General features: G+C 35.4%; 1 protein-coding gene across 1 annotated transcript in view; it reads left to right on the forward strand.

The window, feature by feature from the left end:
- The window catches only part of LOC121633777 (exostosin-1-like), a 273,065-nt gene that overhangs the window by 190,800 nt on the left and 57,887 nt on the right, over window positions 1–24,378 (forward strand). The window lies entirely within an intron of this gene.

The raw sequence follows: 24,378 nt of genomic DNA on the forward strand, positions 1-24,378 counted from the left end.
TGATTAGTTAAAATCAAACAACATGACATCTGTAACATATATATATATATATATATATATATATATATATATATATATATATATATATATGTACATATAACATACATATGTATACAAGGTTTACATTCAGTTTAATCCATCTTTATCTGTATAGTGCTGATTCACAACAAAGTAACCTCAAAGGAATTTTATAGACAAGCCAGTCCAATCAGATTCAATCTAATTCACCATGATCCATCCATCTATCCATCCATCCATCTATCCGTCCATCCATCCGTCCATCCATCTGTCCATCCATCCATCCAACCAAAGGGTCATGTTTGCTTGAAAATGTTGTATTTCTTTCAATTTGGTCATGGAGATAGATGTATATGTGGTCATCCATGGGGATCTGGTCACTTTGGCACAATTCACAGGGATGATATAATAATACTAAAAATAACACATTAATGTGGATATCTGTACATTTTTATAGCAACAGGTGGTTTTGAGATAACATGTAAAGACGACTTCAAATGGACAATTGTAATTATTTCACATAAACTAACATCAAGCAAATACTACAGGGGATTACTTTTAAATCTAGAAAGCAGCATGTTAACCTGCCATCAACTGTTTGTTTACATGCAGAAACAACTAAGTGTCCTTACTGCTTAAGGCAAGACGACGACTTCAGTATGCAGCCACCTTGACATGAGGCTCATATTTTTTTGCCTGAAGCTAAACCTGCAGCTAAACTGCAAGGCTGCTCAGAGGATGCAGGCTCTAACTGCTGCTACTTGCTGCCCTCTACATGCATCATTTCAAATTTACTCCCATAAATGACTTATTTATTGACTTTGAATGTTACGCCATTATTTGCAGCTGATAAAGAAGAAGGCTAAACATTTGAATAGAAATTACAACCAGTTTTAAGTCTTTAAATATTCATTTGGAGCTGCTCAGTGATACAAAATACAGAAAACAAAAGCCAGAAAATCATGATAGCAAGTCAGCAGTGAGGATATCTGAAAATATCGACTAAAATCTGAGTATTGAGACATTTTTATGACAATAACAAAGTCAGTTAACTGTGTTAATCAACTGAAGTGGTGGAAGCAACACAGCAGAGCAGAAAAATGGTTATAGTTGTGGGTTTTATTTGAACAGAAAGATATATTACCATTGCAGACTCAGAAAACAATTAAAGTTAGATATCCACTTGGGGCGTTAGGCAGTCAACTCTCTAATGATGCAGAAGAGAAAAATGAATAAAAACATAAACACTTTCATAAATGCATTTAAAGTACTTTTGGCTTCAGGGGGAAACAAATCTCTTTAATCTGAAGGTGGGAGTGTTTGCAGACCTGTATTGTCTGCCCGACTGTATGTTTCAGAGTGTGTGAAATCTCACACTATATGTGTGGATCTGCAAAGGTACCAAACTTTGATGACGTCATGTGATGATGTTCTGTGCAGTTTTCATCACACACTGCAGGGTCTTCCTGTCTGCAGCTGAGCACCCACTGTACCACACTGATGTGCAGTGTGACAGGATGCTCCTGATGTCAGCACGGTAGAAGGCGTAGAAGGCAGGAAGTGTAGCTTCTGCTGCACCATCGCAGACAGACAGAATTAAAGGGTTGTAAAATAAATAAATCACATAAAAGCATAACTGTGACTACAAATATTTGAACTTAGGTTTTGTTTTTTTTTTTCAAATGTTTAAATTTCTGTTTTAATAGGAGATGAGATGTAAAGGGTTAGGTTCAGACGATACAAGGACAAGCTGTGTGACCTGGTGGCCATGTACTGAAGTGAACAATGATTTTCTTACTATGTTATAAACAATTCCCCCAGTTCAAAACAGGAGCACCGATCACCCCGGTGGTTTCTCCCACTGACTGCCTGTTGCCCTAACACACTGCATGTCACATTACTAAGTGTGTGTCGCTATGGCTCACTGGAAGTGTGACTAATGTGCTGTCCGTGACTTTTCTCAGTCCTTCTTTGCCTCTGGAAGCACTCCCGTTTCTGCTGTTCAGTGTCCTTCATATTGTTCTTGGGTCATGACCGCACATGTTACTGTTTTCTTTGTGTAAATGTCTTTGTTGAATTTTGTATTTAGTCAAACAAGTGGGACAAATATTTGTGTTATTCAGTCACATTTAGTCTTATAATCAAATGTGGAACAGAATGTGTTACGCATCCTATGTGTGTTTTATTTTTTTTTTATTTATTTTTTTTTACTTACTGCTTCAGATCGAAGATCATTATCCAATGAATGTGCACTTTAATGTTATTAAAACAGCCCACTTTAGATAAAACATTAAAGGCTTTACAGATGATGCAAAGAAAGTATTGAAAAGTAGTAAAAGGCAGCAACAACTAGCAAAAATCACAATAAAATCATAATAAAATTATAAATTAAAATTGTTGAAAGCAAGATACGTTGAAGCATACTTTGGGTAATTATGGGAGCATAGATTCTGTTTTTAAGAACGTGATAATAATCAATTTCTCTCCAAGGCAGTACATAGGCTCAATTTTCTCTCATTTATTATTTTTATCTGTAACTTTACTTGAATTTAGGCTTATTAGATGATTGACTTATTGGAAAAGAGCAAAGAAAGCTCTGTTGTTCCTCTCTGCTTTCATCAATCAATCTAATAATTTCTTTGTGAATTCCTGGCTTTTAGTTTCTAAATGAGCAGCTGCTGTGCTGTCACCCACTATTATTTCTTTACTAAATTTGTTTTTGCTAACTCTATAAATGTCACAGCTATGTGAAAAGTGTGTTGAATGCCCTGTTTTGGCTGCGATATGAGACTGTCACGCCAAGCAAGCAAGGAACTGAAATCCTATTTTTGTTCTTGATGTCAGTGTCCACAGAAAGATAAAAAGATGTCTTCATATTTAATGCTGAACAGTCACAGTTAATGTTGCCAAAGCAAACGTATTTATGTATCCAGAACACTTTGTTATCACATGTACTAATGTAAGTTATTGTCAGTGACAATGAAAACAACATAAAATTGTTACTGAAACATACAAAAATATGTTGACTTGCTACCAGTTACCATTCACTGCACAGGTCTAGTAAAGCCCTAATTTTAATGACTGATGTTAACTTACAAAAAAAACAACAACAAACAAACAACAACAACAACAACAACAAAAAAAAAAAACATACAATAATTTAAAAATAAATGCTGTGTGATTTTGTCAGTTTATTGTAAAGTAATGCAAGAAAAAAGATAATGTAATAAGATTGTACAAGGAAATTGCTTGTGATGATAGGATATTATTTTCATTTGCCTTTCAGCCAAACAGATGCAGAATGTTGGAAATGGTTTAGCCAGTCCATGTAATCTAATAGAAATCCTCTAAAACAGCAAATTGTTTGGGGCACTTATGTGTTGTTTTAATTTTTAAGCACTTTTAAACTTTTTGACCTTAAAAATATGTGATTCTTTTGACATTCGCCATGTACGTTTCTGGAGTTGTTGGTACCTAGTAGCATCCTGACAGTGAGAAAATGCACTTCACAACTTTTTGTTCTAGCCTGAAACATCACTTTACAGCTGGGTTTTCTGCAGCTTGATGTGTAACAGTGGCAGAGCAAGAGATGAGATGAGAGTCAATAGTAGGCTCTGAAATCTTTCCAGTGACTTAGTCAGTATGGTGTTGACGTTGGATGAATCAGTTACAGTGCGGGTTCAAAACAGCCATTGTATTGATATCCAGTTGCTGGTTCTTTACATGGTGCTGTAAAGTGAAATACTCTTTTAAAGTGACACAGCATGCTGGGGAGAAAAAAAGAAAAAGAATAACAAGGAAATAAAAATGTTGTGATATGCAGTTTCCCAGCCTTGGGACACTGCAGGGTGATGATGGATCCAAGAATAAACATAATAAATGCCAGACTTGGCCAGAAGCAGCGGACTTGGTTTGAAAGCTAAAAATGACGAGTCACCTTATTTGGAACTAGGATTGGGAATTGATAAGATTGTATTGATATTGTTGACATTATCGATTCTACCTATCAATTTGATGTTTAATTGATTCCCTTAATAATTGTTAACCTTAATTTCTATGTGGAAACAAGTACGCCTGCACATGTTTTCATCATCGTCACAGTTTTACTACAGTACAGAGTCTAAAACAGAGTACTGTTTACATGTCAGATAGATAGATAGATAGATAGATAGATAGATAGATAGATAGATAGATAGATAGATAGATAGATAGATAGATAGATAGATAGATAGATAGATAGATACTTGTAATAACTGGTTTAGAGACATTACAGGGGACTTTTCAAATGTAACTGGTTCTTGATTCCCATCATTATTTAGATCAGGGTTAATATTATAGAATAAAAATGTTTTTTATTTTGAGCTAAAACATAAAAAAATAAACATGTCAGACAACAGCCTAGTTGAGATGCATTTAGTTGTGCAGAAGAAAAAGTGTGTGTGGGGGGGAAATCCCTCCCACTGTTTTAAACATCATTCACCTCTTAGTTTTTTTCAAACCATCGTTATCAGCCCATATAGCACTACTACTCACATTTGAAAAGGGCACATGTGACAAAAATGGCAGGCGCTGACGTCTTTCAACACCCATCTGAGCATGCCTGCACAAAGTTCCATCCTACATGAAATTAATCGGGCACAGATAAATTACAAACAGTGGAAGGCTGCTGGATCTCTGCAAAGAAACACCAGCGCTTTATTATTTTCCTATTTGTCACATGTTATATTGACCTATATAGCTGTCAAGATTAATAAACCAAAACAAAATACTGTCAGGGAGTAATGTTAGTATGTGAAATGGGTACTTGGAGAGGTGTGTGCACATGGGCACAAGGAAAGAAAAAAAACTCATCGATGCACACTCTTGCCTGAGGAGACAGCCTGCAAATAACATGATTTAGGGGCAAAGCAACTGGCAAACAAGAGAGTTTAGGAGAGAGGAAGAGAAAAAGAAAATAGGAAGAATGGATGGAAGGGAATGGAGGACAGCGGACAAGGCAACTGGCTCTATCAATTACTCTGTTTAATGAACAAAGAACAGCAACAGGACACAGGCCAATTTTAATCAATGGAGACACGTGGCACTCAGGGAGCAGGCAGCAAATTAACACACAGGGCAATTAATCTGTTCCTGAGTGCACTCTTTATCCCGGAGATAAAGATAATACAAGGGAGGTTCATTCCTCAGTTAGCCACAGCAGAAAATTTGTTCTATACCGGCTTCTGGGCTGTGTGTGTTAGAGTACACTGCGTGGTGCATTATTGCTTTTTATAGAGACATGGCTGATGGTTGAATTCCCAGCATCTCATGTCCACATTTATTTTCTTTAGGAATGCAAATTCTTGTAAACGTTTCGTTTACACTCTTTTCTGGTTTCTCTGCATCTCTTGTCTTGTCTTGTCTAGATGTTGGCTGCTGTTTGTTCCCTTCTCTGTTGTAATGGTTTCACACTGCCTCAGTGATGTTGAGGTCCGGGCTCTGGGGAGGACTCATCCCTCCATTAGACCTGTTGTCACTGATTTTAAAGCTGGTTTTTGTGCCATTTACCTAGGTGAGGATGGATCAAGTGAACGTCCAGAAGGATGTACCTAAAATGCTCTGTAACCTTTACAGGTGAACTTATTTGACTTTCTCTAAACTTTTAAATGCACATGTACAACTTGTCAATACTTAACTACTTGTTCTCTAACAAGATGATTATTGCAAAAGAAAAAATACAGAAAAAAAAAGAATTGTCTAAACCATGAAACGATCACTAAATGTTCTGGTTCAATGACAAGTTGTATGAAAAGTTGAAAAGTGACATTATTTTTTCATCATACTATCCACATTTAGACTAAGATGACACCAAACACATAAGTTATTGAAACTTTGACATTTTTTGTTGTGGTATACCCACCACTGTTGTTGGTGGATTTTTTTTTAATTAAATTGAGATGATGGCATTACCATTACATGATTCCACTTTAATGTTAAACCTTTTCCATTTTTCCATAAATTTCACCAAAAGTTGACTATCCCTTTTATTCCCTTTGTGAGTAGTTTATAAATGTATACGTACATATACAGGCTTAAACTAAATTAGAAAACAAAACGCATCAACAACGTCAACATCTTACAACCTGAGTTAGAAAGTTCTTTAGATGAAAAATGTAGGCTAAATTAGAGATAATATTTGAGGTGAACACATCAACCAACACAGCAAAACAATATACAATAATATAGAAACAATTATAATGTATAAAAAGGTAAAATAAAAGAGTGATAGAAAAACTACCACAGAAGTTGTTGACATCCAAATCAGAAATTATGTCAGTTTTAGTGAAGGGCTAATAAGAAAATGAATGAAAATGAAGCATCAGGGTGTTGTCTCTTGACTTTTTGGATCTTCATCCTTGTTAAGAAATGAATAAATGAGAACCATGGCAACAGCTGCTCTCCAGGCTTATAATCACAGCAGCAGTTGTTCTTTGGTGTCATGAATAAGAACATCAGGAGGTCAGCACAAAGATGAATCTAATTTTTTCATGTCTTACCAGCTCACATTTTTCCCATTAGTGAGAAAAATATTGGTTTATAAATGAGGACAATGTCCAAAACAGGAACATTGATAGGCGGTGAATAAAACATGCATTGTTTTTCATTAAAACAATGGGGTGTTTTTATTATGTAGTTCTCTTATATCTATTTAAAATGTCACATGGCTTTGATAAAGTAATAACTCAACAATTACAAAATACAATTTAAGTTAAAAAAATATTGTTCAGCTAACAGTTTATCAGCTTGACTGCAATGTGTAGGTTTGTGATAAATTTGATTCATTTTAATGGAAGTGAGAAAATTCATATGAATCTAAAATCTTCAAAAGTTTGCATGCCTATGTGCTATAACTATCTTTGTAAAATGATCTTTGTTATGTCGTTCTGAACCTTCCTGCTGCAGAAAAGCTTTATAGGCACAAACAGCTTATTTAAAGGGAAGTTGTGCATTTGGTTACCAAGTCTGTGAAAGACAAAAACTCTGTGCGGAGACGGTGATAGTTGGAAGGAGGTCGACATCTTTCAGAGACGAAGACATTGTAAACGGAAGAGCAACATAAGAAGCATAAGAAAGTGAACTATTTTTCAGCCTAAGAAATTCCATCTTTTCTTTAAAAGATCCTTTCTCTTGAAAAGTGACTTTGTTTGTTGCAAAACTGAAATTAGTTATGTGTATTATATAAGGCGCGACTGATTTTAGTATATAAAGACTTGTTTTCTTTTATTTGATAATCTTATGATGAGATGACACCATCTGCTACACTTGCTCTGACACATAAAAAACTCAAAGCTTAAGTCTGATCATCTTTCTGAGGACAATTGTGATTTTAATACACAAATGAGTAAATTAAATATTCAAATCCATCTGTTGTGACCTCTGACCTTAACATTCCCTTTCCTTAACTAGGCTATTATTTATTATGAATTAGCTTGAACTGATTAGTCTGTAAGGTGCCCTGAGATGACGTTGTTGTGAAGTGGGACTATACCTATAAAGCTATATTGAATTCCCTGCTTAGCCTATTCTTGCTTACATTTTCAGTTTACTGAAAGGAAAATAAATAAACTTAAGAAACACCCACGTTACATTTAAAGGAAAAACACGTTAATTAATCTTTGACTATTTTATTGAAGATTATTATTTCAGTCATTGACATCTAATCAACTCAGTACTTAGGTTGAGATTCTAATTATTCAGTTTGTCCTCAGATGACAAATCTTACTGGTGTTGATCCCTTGATGCCATCTGTTGGTCATGGTATAAATAAATAGTCTATTCAAATAATGAGTGAAAAAACTTAAATGATACTATTTGGTACATTTCACTTTAGAATTTTAGGTTTGGGGTTTATTAGTTATGCAAATGTTAAAATATTAGTTACAGTTAGGACTGGTCCTGCAGAGTTACAGTTAAACATTTTTTCCAGACTAATCAGTCAACCCCAGATTCTCGTTCTTGCTCTCATCCCTCTGTGAAATGCCAAACATTCTTTTGGCCTTCTTGGTCTTCTTTGGTGCCAAAAGTGGCCTTTGTTTTTTTTTTAAACAGGATTGTATAGCCGAGGAGTGATTTTTGAGAGCTAACAGATTAAAAAGATGCCTCTGTGAGCACAAATATATTATTAGAGAGACCACTGACACTGTGATCTGATGGAGTGAATCTGTATAAATGCACAATAAAACTGTGTTGATGTTTTTTGAATGATTAGCAACACATAACTATGTACAAATTGTCTATATTCTGTGCTAGAAGAAAAGTAAACTTGGTAATCACAATCAGGTACTTTGTTCTTAAGTATCACTCACCTGTTAAACATTGTTAGCACAGTTATAAAATGTCCCAGTTAGCATGAGTTAGGTCCCCATGGGATCTGGGAAGTGTCCAAAGTGGAGCCTGAGCTTGTAATCAACTCACTTTGGTTCTGCATTAGGCTTTGGACTCTGTATTCCTTTTATGATTGTTACATCAAACCCAACTGTCCATACATTAACTGTTTGGGGATTATTAAACATACAAATAGGCTACAGTCTTAAACCAAAATGAGAGACTGTCTTGTGGGATTGGGTGAAAAGGTTACTGTGTTGACTTTATTTAACTGTCAGAATCTGTAAATTTACATTTTGGGAAAAACTAAATTCTGAATATTACCATCATGCTAGGGTTTTCTGTGATTTTATTTTGTAGTTTACTGGCTGATCAAATTGCTCAGTCGATTAGTGTCTCAACAATTACTTTGTAGAATTTTTCTGATCAAAAATTATAGGTCTTCTTCTTAAATAATTTGATTAATTAACCAACTCCAACTATCATTTATAATTTTGGTAGCCTATGTTTTATGCTAGCAAGCAAGCAAATTACATTTATAGAAGCATTGGATATAAATATCTACACTCCTGCAACCTGAAACCAATACTTGACCAACTTTTTGGCTGATGAAGCCCATCAGATGGACTCAAATCACACATATTACATATATGAGAAAACTTTATGGTCTTTAACATGACTATAAACAAATTAAAGATTAAATAATATAGAATAATTGTTAGTTTTATTACCTCCCAAAAAATTAACTAAATGATAACATTCTAACTTACTGAAGCTACAATGTAGTCATAAATGTCCACACTGCTGGGACACATGTACACACACATACATACAGTTCTGTTCCATCAAAACTACATATAGCCACAGGCATCCCCATTAACACTTGTCTGTTAGAAAGAAATGGGAAAAGGTCAGAATAGGAGGGGGTATGGCTTTTCTCTTGTTAATGTTGGAGACAAAAAGAGGGGAGAGAGTGATTGAGAGAACCAGCTTCAATTATATATACCCCAACAACTTCAATTAAGCATGTGAGCAGGAAAATCAATATGGGAACTGATGACGTCCCAAGCTTTTCATTTCTCATGTAGGGACTGGTTTGTCTATGGGCTACAGGCAACACAACGTATACACAGCAGCACACATACGTATGCTGTATAGAAATACTGACAGAGTATAAATCATTCTACAGAATACAGCCTTCGATCCTGTGCTTTGGCTTTCCCCATTTCTGTTCCATGCGAACATTAGTAATGATCATCAAGGGAAAGAAAAAAAATGTGTTTATTTAGCAGAATCAGCATTGTATGAGTGAGTTGCATTAAAGATTAGAGTTTTATTCACAATGTTATTTAAAACAAACAAAAAAAAAAAACATTTTGTTTCACTCTCTTTTAATTTATTTTATTATAAACCCTGGATTTTCATTTGCTAAATTACTAAGATGTCATCTTGAAGTTGAGATCAAGTGTCTTTTTTTTCCAATTACGGATCACAAAGAAACCTGTAAAAATGATTAACTATTTAAAACACCAGTTTCACAGTGCCCTGGGGCTGCACAGTAGTGTGATGGTCACTCTAGATTCTCCCTGTGTTGGCCCTACGATGGACGGGTGACCTGTCCAGGTTGTGCTAAAATGCTGGGATAGGCTCCAGCTTACCGGTGACCCGTAATGGACTAAGAGGAACAGATAATGAATGGATGAATGAATAAATATCTAAGCAAAAGTAATTTTAGTTTAGATTAAATGTACCATTTCTTTGATATTTTGACTGTTGTCCATTTTATATAATAAAGTAAACCATTACCAGTACAATGATAAAAATATGGTTGGGTTTAGGCACAAAGACAACTAAATAATTGCCTAAAATTAGAAAAGGATCAAACTCTTTATTTACTCTTTATAAATCCCAAACTTATCTGGACTGTCCTCACCTTATTTATTGCCACAGAAAGGAATAAATGTTCTGTTCTGCACCAAAACTATCTTGTAGGCAGCTGCTCAGCATTATCCGTCTGGACCCTGTGGCTTTCTTACCTAAATCAAACGCACTAGTGGAAGAATTCTTTTATCTCTGAAACTGTTTGGCACCTTTCCCAGCACATTTGCTTATTTACTGCTGAAATTACTTGAATGTAGTAACAGAAATCTTTTGAGGGTCACACTTCCTGTAAAATACTTCAGACACATGTCCTCAGCAGATGTCTTGTCCTCTCTGCCTCCCTGTCCTGTTTCACTCTGCATAGAGGTGACAGAAGTGATGGAGTGACAGTTTCGCTTTCCCTTTTGCACTGTTAATAGTTAGAGAACAAACTCAGCTCTCTTTATTTCAGAACTCAACATCATGCTAAGATTTTAACTTAAGAGGACTAGCAAGTGTTTTATTTGTAAATCAGGGAGTTCCTACTTTATCAATAATAACAAAGTTTTTGCTGTTAAATTGGTGGAGCTACTGGTTACTTTGTACTTTCATCTTTTAACAAAACTTCAGTATTTCAGTCATGGACTCACGGTGTTCTGTTCAGCTGCAGCTACCGTAGGAGTGAAAGGTGGGAATGACAATGTGGAACGGTGAAAAACAGATTGGATTTGGCTGCTGGGACTTTAAACTTCACTACATTAGGTACCATACATTGCTGAGCATTGCTCAACCAACTTTTAGAGGGGCTTAAGAACATTTTAGGGTAGTTCCAGTCCCCCTAAAAGGCCTAATGGTGCCCATGTTCCTCCCTGTTCATAAACTGTGTTCATAATTGGCCTCAATAGGAAGAATTTCCAGTTCAATCGAGGGGGTTTAAACCTGTTCACGAATTGATCGTCAGGAAAAAATAACCATGTATACACTCATTCTGTGGTGTAAGTTGTGTCCACTCATGTTTTAATCATGTAGGGGTTAAGTGATTTAATGAGCTTCAGGGAAGACATGAAAAATGGTGGCAGCAAAACAGTAATGGACTGTGGTGGATACGTTTTTGTTGGAAACTGTAAGTTAAGCAATACGGAGCATCTTGACAGTCGAAAAGCTCATAATGAAAGAAATCTGCTTTGTCTTCTATGGAATTAGTTTGCATTGCTCACATTACGAACATAATAAATCCATCAGTCTTATAAACATAACTGACCAGATCGTTTTACCTAGCAACCATTTAAAGATGTCAGAATCTCTGATCAGATTAATTTCAGTAGGATGGATGAAATATTCCTCCATGTAAACGTTGCTATAGTTACTGTTGTAAACAGAGGGTTAACTTAAAGAAGGATTACATATTTGTTTGAAATGGGAACAGAAGTCAGTTTTTGTTGTATAGATGTAATAAAGTTTTTCATCAAAACAGGAGGAAGTTGATTAAAATAATAAATGAAAAGAAAAAAAGCATAATTTTCTTAATAAGCCAGCTCATATCAACGTCATCAGTATATCAGTATAAAATGTTATATTAGTGTGTATGTGCATGTGTTTATGTTGGTTTGTAGAGCTGAATAATTCAGGAGCAGGAAGAAGACGATACATCTCTGATTTCCTGTCCAGTGTTGTTTGACGTCTGTTTCTATCTCAGGAAACAGAGAGAACTTGGAAGTGTTCAGTGTGTTTAGGTGAAGAGGGGTGACTTTGACTTGCCTGCTCCTCTTCTGCACTTCTTCACTTTTCTTACAGAGATAGAGAGCAAGTTAGAGGCAGAGTGGGCGAGAGTTAAGTGGCATGTATTCAGAATTATTGATTTCTGCCTGCACTGAGGGTAACCTCACAAGTTTATTTTCCATCATGCAGGAGTGTGAATAGTGTCTGTCTGCGGTCATCAGTGGATGTCCATGTGTACACCGGAGCCTGTCATGCAGAATGAAAGTGTAGATTTGTGGGTTCTGCCACATGATACAGTTCAGTCGATGAATAATACAAGAGGAAAATTGAAGGTGTCATTGACACTTTGTCTTCTTTATTAGTATGCACAATACAGAAGCAAAAGTCTGAGGATATTTTAAGTGTGGGTTTGTTTTTATGATTCACAAAAGACTCTTAATCTGCAATTAGAGGAACAGCATGGCTTTTTTTTTAGATAACAATGCAGTCATAAAGTAGAAAGTGATACAAGTTGATACATGAGTGAATAAATGAATGAATGAATGAATGAATCAGAAACTTTTTTTTCATAATACAATTAGTTTCAAGACACAGTGCAAAGGAGTTTTTGTATGCCTGCATGAAATTCAGTCTTTCCCATTTTCACTTAAAAAAATAATTTGATCCATGTGACTCATTTCACATGCAAGGTTTGCAAAAGTTAAATGCTTTGAAAACACCACGAATCTCCAAGCTCACATCATCTGCTATTGTCTAGAACTTAAAACAGTTGAACATAAAGAATTTTCATTCCACTCAGATCTTAATTTTAACTGAATCTTTCCCTTATTAAAAGAAAATAATTTATAAATGTGATGTAACTGACGTAGAGGCCAAATATTAGACATTCGTGTTATTCATCTTGTTTCAAGTGGCTGAAGTAAAGATCTATTTTAATCTAAAATTATTTGATTTGTTGAATTAAAAATGCAGCACGTTCACCAGACTCCTGAACTATGGCTAAATAACAACAATATAAAATCCGAACAAGGTTAAACTTAAGACATTTCATTCCCTGAGTGTTATCCTATACAAGAATCTATTTTTCATTATTATTTTATTGCTTTTTTAAATTTACTGTAAAAAATTTAAATTTATTGTGCTTCATTTAACATCTGTCCTTCCATAATTAATGTTTTTTAGTGTAGACAACATTGGTTAAGTTATATTAAATGTTCTTATTAAATAAACTTGTCTTTTTCTGATTGAACAGACTACATTTTGGTATTAACTAATCAAGGTCCGTTATAAAATCAGGACAAGGTTGGAATTCATTAACTATCTTTACATGTTAAAAATATTTCAATCTTCAATACCCACGACTGTTCAAGGCCCTTATTTGCAACTCTTGTCCAACAAATGCCTCAAAAATGCTTGAAATGTTAAAGCAACTTGGAGATTCAAAGTGAAGCAGAGCACATTTTTTTCACAACCCTGCAAAAGGTTTCTACATAAAGACAGAAGTAAAGGTTAAAAAATGCTATAAATATATAAGAAAATATAAGGAGAAGGGATGTGTTGATGGTGGGAGGTGTTTTTTTTTCTTCCTTTTTTTTAACAAACTCACCATCACACACACACACATACATCTTCCTTCAAACCTGCAGGGAGGGTGCTAATGGTGTATCACACTGTACACAGTGTGGATGTGTCTCAGAAAGGTATTTGTCATCAGGAGCAAGAGGCAAGAAAATAATATGCAATGAAAGACTAAGTGAACAAAAATATTCAATAACAGTAGATATGATGACATGAAAAGCATATTATTAAACCAAAGGAAGTGTTAGTATACATGTTATTACTCTGCAGCTATCCAAGCTTGTAGTAAAGCGAAGAAGCTTTTTGTTTTTTTTTTGTTTTTTTTTGTAACTCGAGGATGTTGGCACTTTGTTGATGTTCTGAAAAGAACAACTGTTATATAAAAAATATCTTTGGGTGAGGAATTATTAAATTGTACCTCTAATAAAATTGCTATTTCTTTTTACTGTCTTTCTGATTACACACACACATTCTACCTCCATGATTTGGAAATGTCAGACTGTCACCTACTGCTCCCTGCTCTGGAAGAAGAAAAGAGGAAGAAGAAATAAAGATGCAATGCTTGCAGCTTTTTATTTCTTCACTTTGAAGGGATTTTTCTGTCTGTGGGGCTGTGGGAGTGAGGGGATGTTGACCCTGAAAGGTCACATCTGATTGGTTAACAGCAGAAAGCTTTTACCTGTTTTGTGCAGGGATGTCTGCTAGAGGACAACATCTCTTGTTCAGTCCACTTGAATAAGATTGGATACCACTAAACTCATTTTAGATGCACCCAAGGCCAAATAGTCTCGTGTTATTGTGACATACTGCCAGCTGCCCCAGAAAATTAACAACAAGTCCATCAAACTGAAAGTGAAAAAAATATATATCTTTGCAAAAAATTATTCTCTTTTTAAGCTTAAAAGCTGCATTTCGTCCTCATGAGCACCATTACTATCTGACTGTGAAAATAATAGTTACTTTGAAAGGCTGTGAACATAATCACACCAAAAACCATAGTTTTTGGTGTGATTATGTTTATGAAGTATCTCTAATTAAAACGTCTGAGGTGAGCACCAAATTAGGGAATGCAATATGTGTTACATCAGACCACAAAGGTATTTTTTTCCCCCCACTGCTTAAAACAAGGCCATCTGCTTTGTGGAAAGTTTTTTGTTTTTGTTTATCTTTGAAAATCAGGAGCAAGAAAGGCTGAGACAAATGCCCTTAAAAGTGTTTCTTTGGGGTGGTGCCCCTCAGGAAACTGCACCCTTGCTCCTATGCTGGAAAGTAAAATAATTAAGTCAGGCATCTGACATGACAGATTGAGACTGAATCACATAAGGATGATGTTTTGTATGCTTCTTAAAGCAACACTCCCAGTAAAACCAACCATGTTTATTACTTTTCCATCCAACTTTTTGAAAATATTTACATACTTGAGCATAAGGACCATAAAAATGACCCTAAATCTAAGTCAGATTGGCAGAATTTATAAAAAAGAGCAAAGTGCTGATTTTTCCAGTAGTTTTAATCCAATCAGTCAGACTGTATTTATACAGCACTTTTCATACAAATTAAATGTAGGACAAAATGCTTTATAGAGTGCGAATGGAAAAAATCAGTCAAAACAATAAAAGCAAGGATTAAAAAAATTTGTCCCACCCTGTTCCACTTTATCCTCCTCATTTCATTCCAGCTCTGAAGCACTAAAGGAATGGATTCAGAATATCACTCAATATAACAACTGGAAAACTATGAAAAACTTAAAAAAATAAAAATAAATAATAATATTAATAATAATAAACAATAAACAGTCATCATCCATTCTTGAGGTCTTATCCTAACAATATGCGATTTTCTTCAACATTCAGAAGAAAATGAACTCTAACAACTTTAGGTCTTTGGCTGCATAAATACAACTGTTTTCCAATATCTGACCTTATGACGTCCACTACTTCCCCAATATGAGAAAGTCAAGTTGAAGGATTGCAGTTTTGACATAGTGGAAGAAATTTAGGGCTTGTTGCAGATTTGTAACCAGAAGTGGAATGAACAGATCTCAAGGTAGTGGTCTTTATGTGGCAGGAACAATTAAAGCCGTTTATCGTTCAAGAACACAATCCCAAAGGTGATAACGGCCAAATTAAAATGTTGTTCAGTTTTTTATTTTTATCATTTTCTTACTATTTGTAGGGCGAGTGTATAAACTGTCCCTGCTCATTCTGTCTTCAGTTCAAATTTAGTGTTAGAAAAAGCACAGGCTGATGCTCATCATTGGGAGACATCCTTGATGGGAGAAATAAGTATTTAATGTGGGAAATGGATGGAATCGTGCTTTCTTTAATAAATAAAAATATCTGAATCAAACCTGTGTTTACTGCTTTTTTCTTAGAAAAACATGCAGATACCTTTCCAAAGTGTTTTTCCCATGTGTGTAGCTATTGCAAGGTAGCTTTCTCTGTGTGTGACTGTATTATTGTTAGTAGGAGCGTATTAATATTCTGAGCCAGACCAGTCAGCAACATTAAGCTTTAATATCAGCCCAGAGACCTGTGTTTCAACTCAGTCAGAGGATGGAACAGTCTCAGCTGTCATGTTTACGCACACACACATTCACATAGTGATAAATATTGAATTTTTTTTCTGTCTCAAAGACACATCAATGAACATGCAAATGATTCTCCCAGAGACACAGCACACACTTGAAGCTGAGGTGTATCTGTGAAGCTCTGCCATCTGTCTTCTGGTATTTAAATGGAACTCGGAGAGAGAAAAACCTCTGGAGTAATAGTAATTTCCCCTCAAAGGAGTTGAAGTGTAGGAAACTTTTTTGCCCTCCTTCTGGGACACCTTGGCTTCTTAACCTCTACCCGGCCCGACCTCCCAGAGACCTCTGAGGCCGCTATTTGTTTGGATTTAAATGTTAAAGGCAATGCTAGGAAATACCACATTTATACACTATATCCTCAGTTTGTACAACTATCATCTAAACCCAGGTTGCTGCTCTTTATCATACACAAAAAAGTGATGAGAAGAGTCGTGGGAATGCTTAAGTCTTCTTTCCATTTCCATGCAAACACCTTCAGTTTTTCCCTTTGACTTTTCAAAAAAAGGTGCTTTTGCATAACAGTGGAGTGAAGTGGAGTGCCAGGCCTGTAATAGATGGTTAAACTGGTGTAGGAGTCATTCCACCGACACCGAGGGCGAGTGGACAGAAGAACTAAGCAGACAAACGAATGTCAACCACATTAACTGCAAAGCTTTCTAGCCTTCTAAACACTTAAAAGTGTCTTCAGATCATTTTACAATAGCACATATTTCAAGAAAGTTTGTCAAACAAAATTAACATGACTGAATGGGTGACTCTACATCTAACTCTTATGATCACATTTCAGTATAGAATGATTTGTTAGCACCTGAGTTCAAGATTAACGAGAAGCATCACAGACACCTTGAAACACTAACATTATGATTTGTAGGAAAACCTGGACATGCATAGATTTTATCTAATTGTTTTCTTTTGGTTGGAATAAATGTGCTGGAGCCACACAGTGTTAATGAGTTTACTTTAATGAGTTTATAACATATAGAAGCAAAAAGAGAAAAAAAAAGTAAAAGAAAAGAAATGTTTGTTTCTTTGATGTCTTAGATGAGTAATACTTTAGAAGAGTAATATTTAAAAAGGTTTTATTTCTGCTCATCCTGATTCTGTTAAATGAAAAAGGTGTTTGAGTAGAATTGCAAATTAGAAGTCAGGTTCAGTTTTCACATCTCAGGAGTTTAAATTTGATTAGATGCTTTGTGGTAAATGCATAACTTATTTAATTGCTTTGATCATGTAAACACTTACGGGTAAATCTCTCATCAAGATAAAAAAGAATATTGTGTCTGTTAACATAACTAATTTATTTTTCACAAAAATACCAAAAATACTTGGAAAAACACAGTTTAGGTGGTGTGACATTACTCTCAAAATGACAGTAAACGTTGATTTTATTAATATATTTATAATTATTTTTCAGTTTTAGCATATTTAGGTCCTGTCACAGATGTTTTATGGGGACTGTAACTATATATATATATATATATAACAACATAGGAAGCCACACAAGATTAATCAAACATCAGACTATTTAATTTTGTTTGTTCTTAAAGATCTGGAAGTCTGGTAAAGTTTTCTGAAGTCTTTAACCCATAACCCAAACCCAAATTCTTTCAGTCAACAAGCCATAACACACAATCTTGAAAACTCCAGGTTACCAGTGGTTAAGCTCTCATCTGTCCACTGTTTGCAGGATTAGCAATTAAAGCATCAAACAGTTTCCATTTGGCCTCTGAAGTATGGGATTCCATGTCTACAGATTGGAGACAATAGCAACACTTACAATGCACGAGCATGCCTTTGCACTGATGTGGGAACACATCATAGCCAGAAAGCAACAGCTCTTTCACTCCCTTATTCCCAACCAAGCTCTTTGATGAAGTACTAAATAGTTTGTTGATGCTTTGATGAGATTTTAAACAGCTTCCAACCAGCTCCAAAAAGCAGGCGTTTGGAGAGTCAGCTGGGATGTGGAGATGCTCACTTTGTTGTTCATAGTAAGATCTGAGCCTTAACCACAGGTCTCTTTGTGATTTTATTAAGAAACATGTTCAGTTTTGTGCTTGAAAGTGTTCTAATAGCTTTAACTGAGACACATTTTCTCTGGTGCGTCCTGAGATATAAACCTTAAAGACTCCTGCATGAACAGGTTTGTTTAATACACAGAAATATGGAAACATTTATATTACCAGGCATCACATCTGTAATCACATTTGAAGCAACAGCCCAGATGATTGTCCTTGTTAAATAAGTTTCTCTTTGCTTTGTCCACGCGTCTCATATTTAGATCATTCTCAGAAAACATTTCATCTTAATCTGTAGCTACAGAAAGTGACAGAAATTACAGAAGCTAAAATTAAAAACATTGTTGCTTCCCTGGTGTGTTTCCTCATTAACACTTAAAATGTTGTTTCATGCTGGTTTAAATAAAAAAAAAAAAAGTTGAAGGTCTAATGTGTAAAAATGTTGCATGTTAGTACTATTTCCAGGTGCAAGGGAATGAGTGTACAGCAGGAATGTGTGACCTCAATCACACATTTTTTTCTGTTTTCTATTGGTGTGATGCTGCCAAACACAAGGTTGGTGGTTTGATGACATCAATGCACTCATGCCTCCATTGGAATGGAAAAAAGCAAGCATGTGTGGTGGATGACTGTGGCTTGTTGTGTAGAAGTGATCTTAGTGCTCAGCAAGCCTAGAACAATCCTAAACAGTTCATTTACCACTTTTACCACCAGCTCCCAAGTTTTACAGCTTGTAGACTAAACTGCTTAATAAAGGATTAAACAAGTTATGTAGCATGCTCAGCATGGATACGAAACACCAAAACAGGGTAAAGTTCTATAAACAGGCAGACACACATGTCTAGTGGCAGCTGGGACTAATCTCAAAGTTCATTAGTAGCTGAACTAAACAAATTCTAATTTAAAAAACAACCAACATGGGAAAAAAAAACTTTCTACAAATTCTTTTATAGACACTTTTTACCTCCTAACTGGCTGGCTTTAACTCTTTAAAATAAAAATCTCAAACTTTATTTCCCTTTTTTTTGTATTTATCAGACTTGTTAGGAGCTTGAAACAAAAGCAACTGGACTTCCTTTCTTAAAGGAAGCACCAGAAAAAGTTTTCCTCAGTTCTAACAAGTTCTCCCCTGTAGGCTGTAAGCTAATAAGTTTTTTACTGTTGTCTTGTAAATTGCACACTTGAGAAACATTTTAGCCTTGTTTTATATTCAGTGCACAAAACTTGTTTGTTTTCTCTTCAAGGGCAGCCCTGACTGTGTCAGTGCTTCATAATTTATGGGTCCACGCATTTATTTTTCTTTATGTGTACGTATGTTTGCTTTTCTAATGTGTTGCCACATAAATCTGTTTACCCAACCAGATTGTGTTGGACCTTCACCCATTTGGTGGCCAAAGAGCAAGCACACATAATTAAAAAAATTAGTATAAAGTCTAAAGTAACGACTCTGTTTAAGGTCAGGCTAATGATTAAACAAGTAGCTCTGGAACAATAATGTAAGTTAAGTCCTCACAATAGAAAAGCTACTGTGTGTGTTTGCCCTTACAACACAGTTTTAAATAGCATCATTGCAACACATTGCTGTATTTATTGGCATTTCCATGTGTAAACAAACAAGACAGGAACCAGATCATGAAGAAATAAATCAAGCTATTATCATCTAATTGCCTGCCATCAACATCACATAGTCTCCTGTTACATATAAAATTAGTTTGCATCTGATAAGACCACAGCTCTTACTCATGAGATTGGCTCCTGCTAATTTATGGAGTAGATAAACTTATCTATAACACACCAGTGTCTGTGTATGTGTTTTCTCACAAACCGAGCAAAGTGTTTGTGGCTGAAAGACAATATACAACGAGATGGATACACAGAGCTTTCAATTATCAACAATATTTCTCTCTGTCTGCCTGTGAGGAGAGCTCTCCAGCTGTATTACTTTTGTGTGAAATATTTGGTTCTGTGGATTCTAGCTAGCCTTCTGTTATAAAAGCACACATTTTTCACGAGTGTGAACCACAGGTCATCTCTGTTAGGCCTCATATTGATCCATCACTCCTGAAACTGTTTATTGTCTATTGAGAAAATCATTTGACTTTTCATCAAACAATATTCTTTCTTTTATTTTCAGCAAAAATCCTCCAACTGATTTTCTGTGGTATATATTGATTCTTAATTCTCTCTCACATGGAATCACTCAGCTCTATCTTCTGTCTTACACTGTCACTTTTCTGCATAAAAACAGAGAAAAAACCGAATTCATTCTACAACCACCCAGCCGGTGAAAAAATTAAAGTCTTTTTTCCAAAACATCTGATGAGTTTTAGGTAATTTGAACACTGGGAATGGAGAGTCATGCATAGCAAAGATGCAATCAGGTACCGATCACAATAGTTTTTGATAATTATGCAAGAAGCACAGCGCAGCTGATTGAAAGCAAAGAGAGAAGTAGTGGAAAGTGTAGACATGAGGCTGATTATGCACCAGAATTTTACTTAAATTAAAGAATTTAAAGCCCAAAGTCACTAAATCCACTAGGGCTGTGATAAAACAAAAATTATTTTTTTATTACTTTGCATTGACAAAACACAAAGATAATATTCTGAAAATACTCATTAAGTCCTAAACAAGCAAGTCTAATCCATGGTGTGTGATTTCATAAATCATTATTATGTTGTGAAATCAACAGTGTAACATTAACTTGGTAGAGATGTGTACCTCATAGCGAAACTTCTAAAACCTGCAGGATACCAGTCCTTGAGTACCAGGATCCTTGGGTTAGATATAGTCATAGTTCTCGTAAAGCATCTGTCACATAACTTAAACAGTACAAACACTGCAAAGATATTTTTTTTTCTTTTTTCTTTTCTTGCCCAGAAAAATGTTCTGGCTGTCATGTTGAGTAAAGCAAATTTGCTTTAACCAAGGTGGAGTTTAATAGAAATAAAGGAAATGAATCTTTATCGATATAAGGGTCCTCTTTATTTTACTCTTTATATTTTAATTTGGTTATTGTGTAATTGCATATTAAGTCTGAACCTAATGGGGGAACAAAAGAAGAGGAGAATGAGGAGAGGAGAGAAGGAGAAAGTGAAGAAAAGAAAAATAAGAAAGAAATACTAAAGACAGAAAACAGAAACAACTGCATTATATGTAAAAAAAAAAAAAAAGTTAACAGAAAACATCCTATGGCCTTTTTTTTTAACAGCAATACAAACAACAAATGCATGAAAACAGAATTTAAAAGAGCAAAAACAGAATTAAAACAATATCAGACATCTCCCACTAATCCTATTGGCTATAATTAAATTTAAAATTTGAGTACATACCCGCGAGTATATACTTTAGTCAAATCTCAAGAACTGTCGTCTATCCTTAGTTCACACATAAACATGCATATATGTATATACGTACTAACATTCACTGAAACTAGCCTGCCATGGATGCAAAGTGCTGCTGTTGAGCTTGTAAGCATTTGCACTCACAGGTGTAAGAGCAGTGAGGTGAAACACCCTGCAGCTTCTTCACTGCAAACATTAATGCAGGTGACTGAGGAGGCGTGATGACAGATTAATCGATTGGAAAATTGGGTTTCGAAAGGATTAGTCAGCCTCTAGGTGGGGTAAGGGTCTAATATCTGATTAAGACTCAGTGTTTGTCTGTTCTTCTTCTCCATCCAGAGTCTGTTTTCTCAGCTGTTTGTTTTATTAAGACATGTAAGCACCCAGGTCTTTTCTGAATTGTGTTGTGCTACCGGCCAGGTTTTCTTGGATCTGGATAAATTAGCCTTCCACCAGTATTTTAGGGAATTTGAGGATAGCTAGCCCCCCAGCTGTTACACTTTTCATGGGTCAACATGTGAAATGAGCCTTTCTGACATGTTGAAACATTTTAACTGCTGAAAAATATGTATTTGACACTTATCATCTGTTTGGCTTCTAAATTAGTTGCACAATTACCACACTGAAAAAGAAAAAAAATATGTTTTTTTTTAATATGATCTTAGGATTCAGCCAAGAAGTGTGCTCCATATCGCCTGTGTCTGAGCATCTATAACCACATCACATCTTGACCAGAGTTAAAATAGACATATAAACAAGCATATTCTAGAAATAAAGCACCTCTCACCACATAAAAGAATCCCTGACAAGTAACATTTAAAGATGAAAAGAGTCCACAGCTGGCAGAAACTTTGTCTGTGTGAATCTGAAAAGCCTTTCAGCTCTTTGTTTTTTAATAGCCAATCTTTTGTATCTTTATTCTAATATATAATTACTGATATACTTAACTTCTATCCTTCCCAAGAAAGCCAGCGGAGAATGAGAATTGTCTCTGATGTTATCTTAGCAATAACTTTATTGATTGTTTTCTGTTTTATAATTGCATCCTTGCAGGAGACATTTAGACCAAGGATGATGAAAAGCACCGCCCTGTCGCTAACAATCTTATGCTAGCAAGGCGGATGCTTTGATAACTTTTTGGTGGGCTCAGACTGTTCATTTCAAAGAAATGTCAGCTGAAAGTTTAGCATCTTTAAATGAAAATAGCTTCCAGGATTAGTCCCAAATACTTTTTAAACTGCCATGTTAACTTATGTCCTTTCCAAACCATATAACAAAAGACTGAACATACATTACCACATTTTAAAGACAGACTTAGTTGAATCAGGTCATTTTTACATATGAATTATAATCAAAAAGACTTTTATGTGAAGCAAGCAGCCAACACTGTGTTTTAGCATTTCTACCTGTGATGAATCGAATATTACATTACATACATAAGACCCAGATGGTCTTATTTTCCTAAACTTTTCTTATTTTCTTGAAGGTGCCATTTCCACCTCAGGAGAGCAATTTTTGCCAACTGTATTTCATTCATAGTAGAAAAACTTGTTAATAGATGATATTTCATCAATGATGATTTGCTAGATGCTCATCAAAAGGACTTGTCAAACACCCACATTATAGAGACAGGCTTTCCAGTCAGGTGGATACACACAAACACACACACATCCTTGTCTAACAGTGAATGGTGGGGACAGTTGATCCCAGACAGATTAGGCTGCTATCTAAAAGCTCCTCAGGCCAGCTCTGAGATCACACACTCCTCCACATACACACAATGTAAAGGTTAAAGGAATCTGTTGATTATTTTTACACTATGACTGTCACTCTTTTGGACACAATTTTTTACCCTCTACATTCGGTTGCTCTCACAGTTATTTGTGGTTGCATTATTTTCAAATTTATAGGACATATCTGGCTGTAAGGACATATCATGAGCACAATAAACCTAGCAAAAGTTTATCTTCTGAGTCTGGTATTTTTTTTCCTTAATGGAGACCCTGATACAGACAGAGTAGGCTCACTCAGTTTGTGTGGTTACCAGTATTTGGGCTGCAAAAAGTTATCCATAAAAAGACCTGCAGAAACCTCTGTGGGATGTTAAGATGATGAAATTCATACCACACAGGCCTTGCAACAAAGAGGACACATAAACCTTGAATTACTTGAAATACTACAATTGTTTTGCTAGTTTTTTGGTTCCCAGTTGCAATTCATTCATTTTTATCCTTCTAAAAGCAAACTAAATCTACGGAGCACCCTAGGGGATACAGGATTTTTTTTTCTTATGTTTTACCTTGCAGTACTTTTGCGTTCCCTCACAAAAAAACGCAATGATCCAAGAGTGTGCACAGCCTGTTAAAGCCATTTTGCTCAGTTTCTTTAGGTGTTTCTAGTCTGCATCTGCCCCTCTCTGCATCAAGTCAACTTAACTCGCACACCAGACAATGACTTTGTGTAGTAGTCATTAGATTTTGTAGTGCTTTAATTGATTAATTACAAGTACAGACAAAGAGTTTTGTTGTAATCTGAAATGGTATCAAGAATTTTGCTGCTTTACTGTTTTGGCTGCTTGTGTGTAGACTGTAAAGTGAGATTGATTTTTTAAATAAACCCTAATTTCCATTAATTTTCATGACCAAATTATTAACTGCTGAGTACAGCTCATTATTAAGAAGAAGTTGGGCTAATCGTGTCGAAAAATACATAATAATACATGACGTCAGCTTCTCTTGAGGATAAGCTGGCTCAAAAAGGAGAATTTAATCTTCTTTCTTTAGACTATTTTGTCTGCACTCTGCCTCAGAAACGTCATTTGACCAATGTAATGTGTCATTCATCAGCTGTTATTTAAGTCAGATCTGCCAGGTGAGGCAAACAGTAA

Source organism: Melanotaenia boesemani, chromosome 22, assembly GCF_017639745.1.
Source record: "Melanotaenia boesemani isolate fMelBoe1 chromosome 22, fMelBoe1.pri, whole genome shotgun sequence".
Taxonomy (NCBI): Eukaryota; Metazoa; Chordata; class Actinopteri; order Atheriniformes; family Melanotaeniidae; genus Melanotaenia; species Melanotaenia boesemani.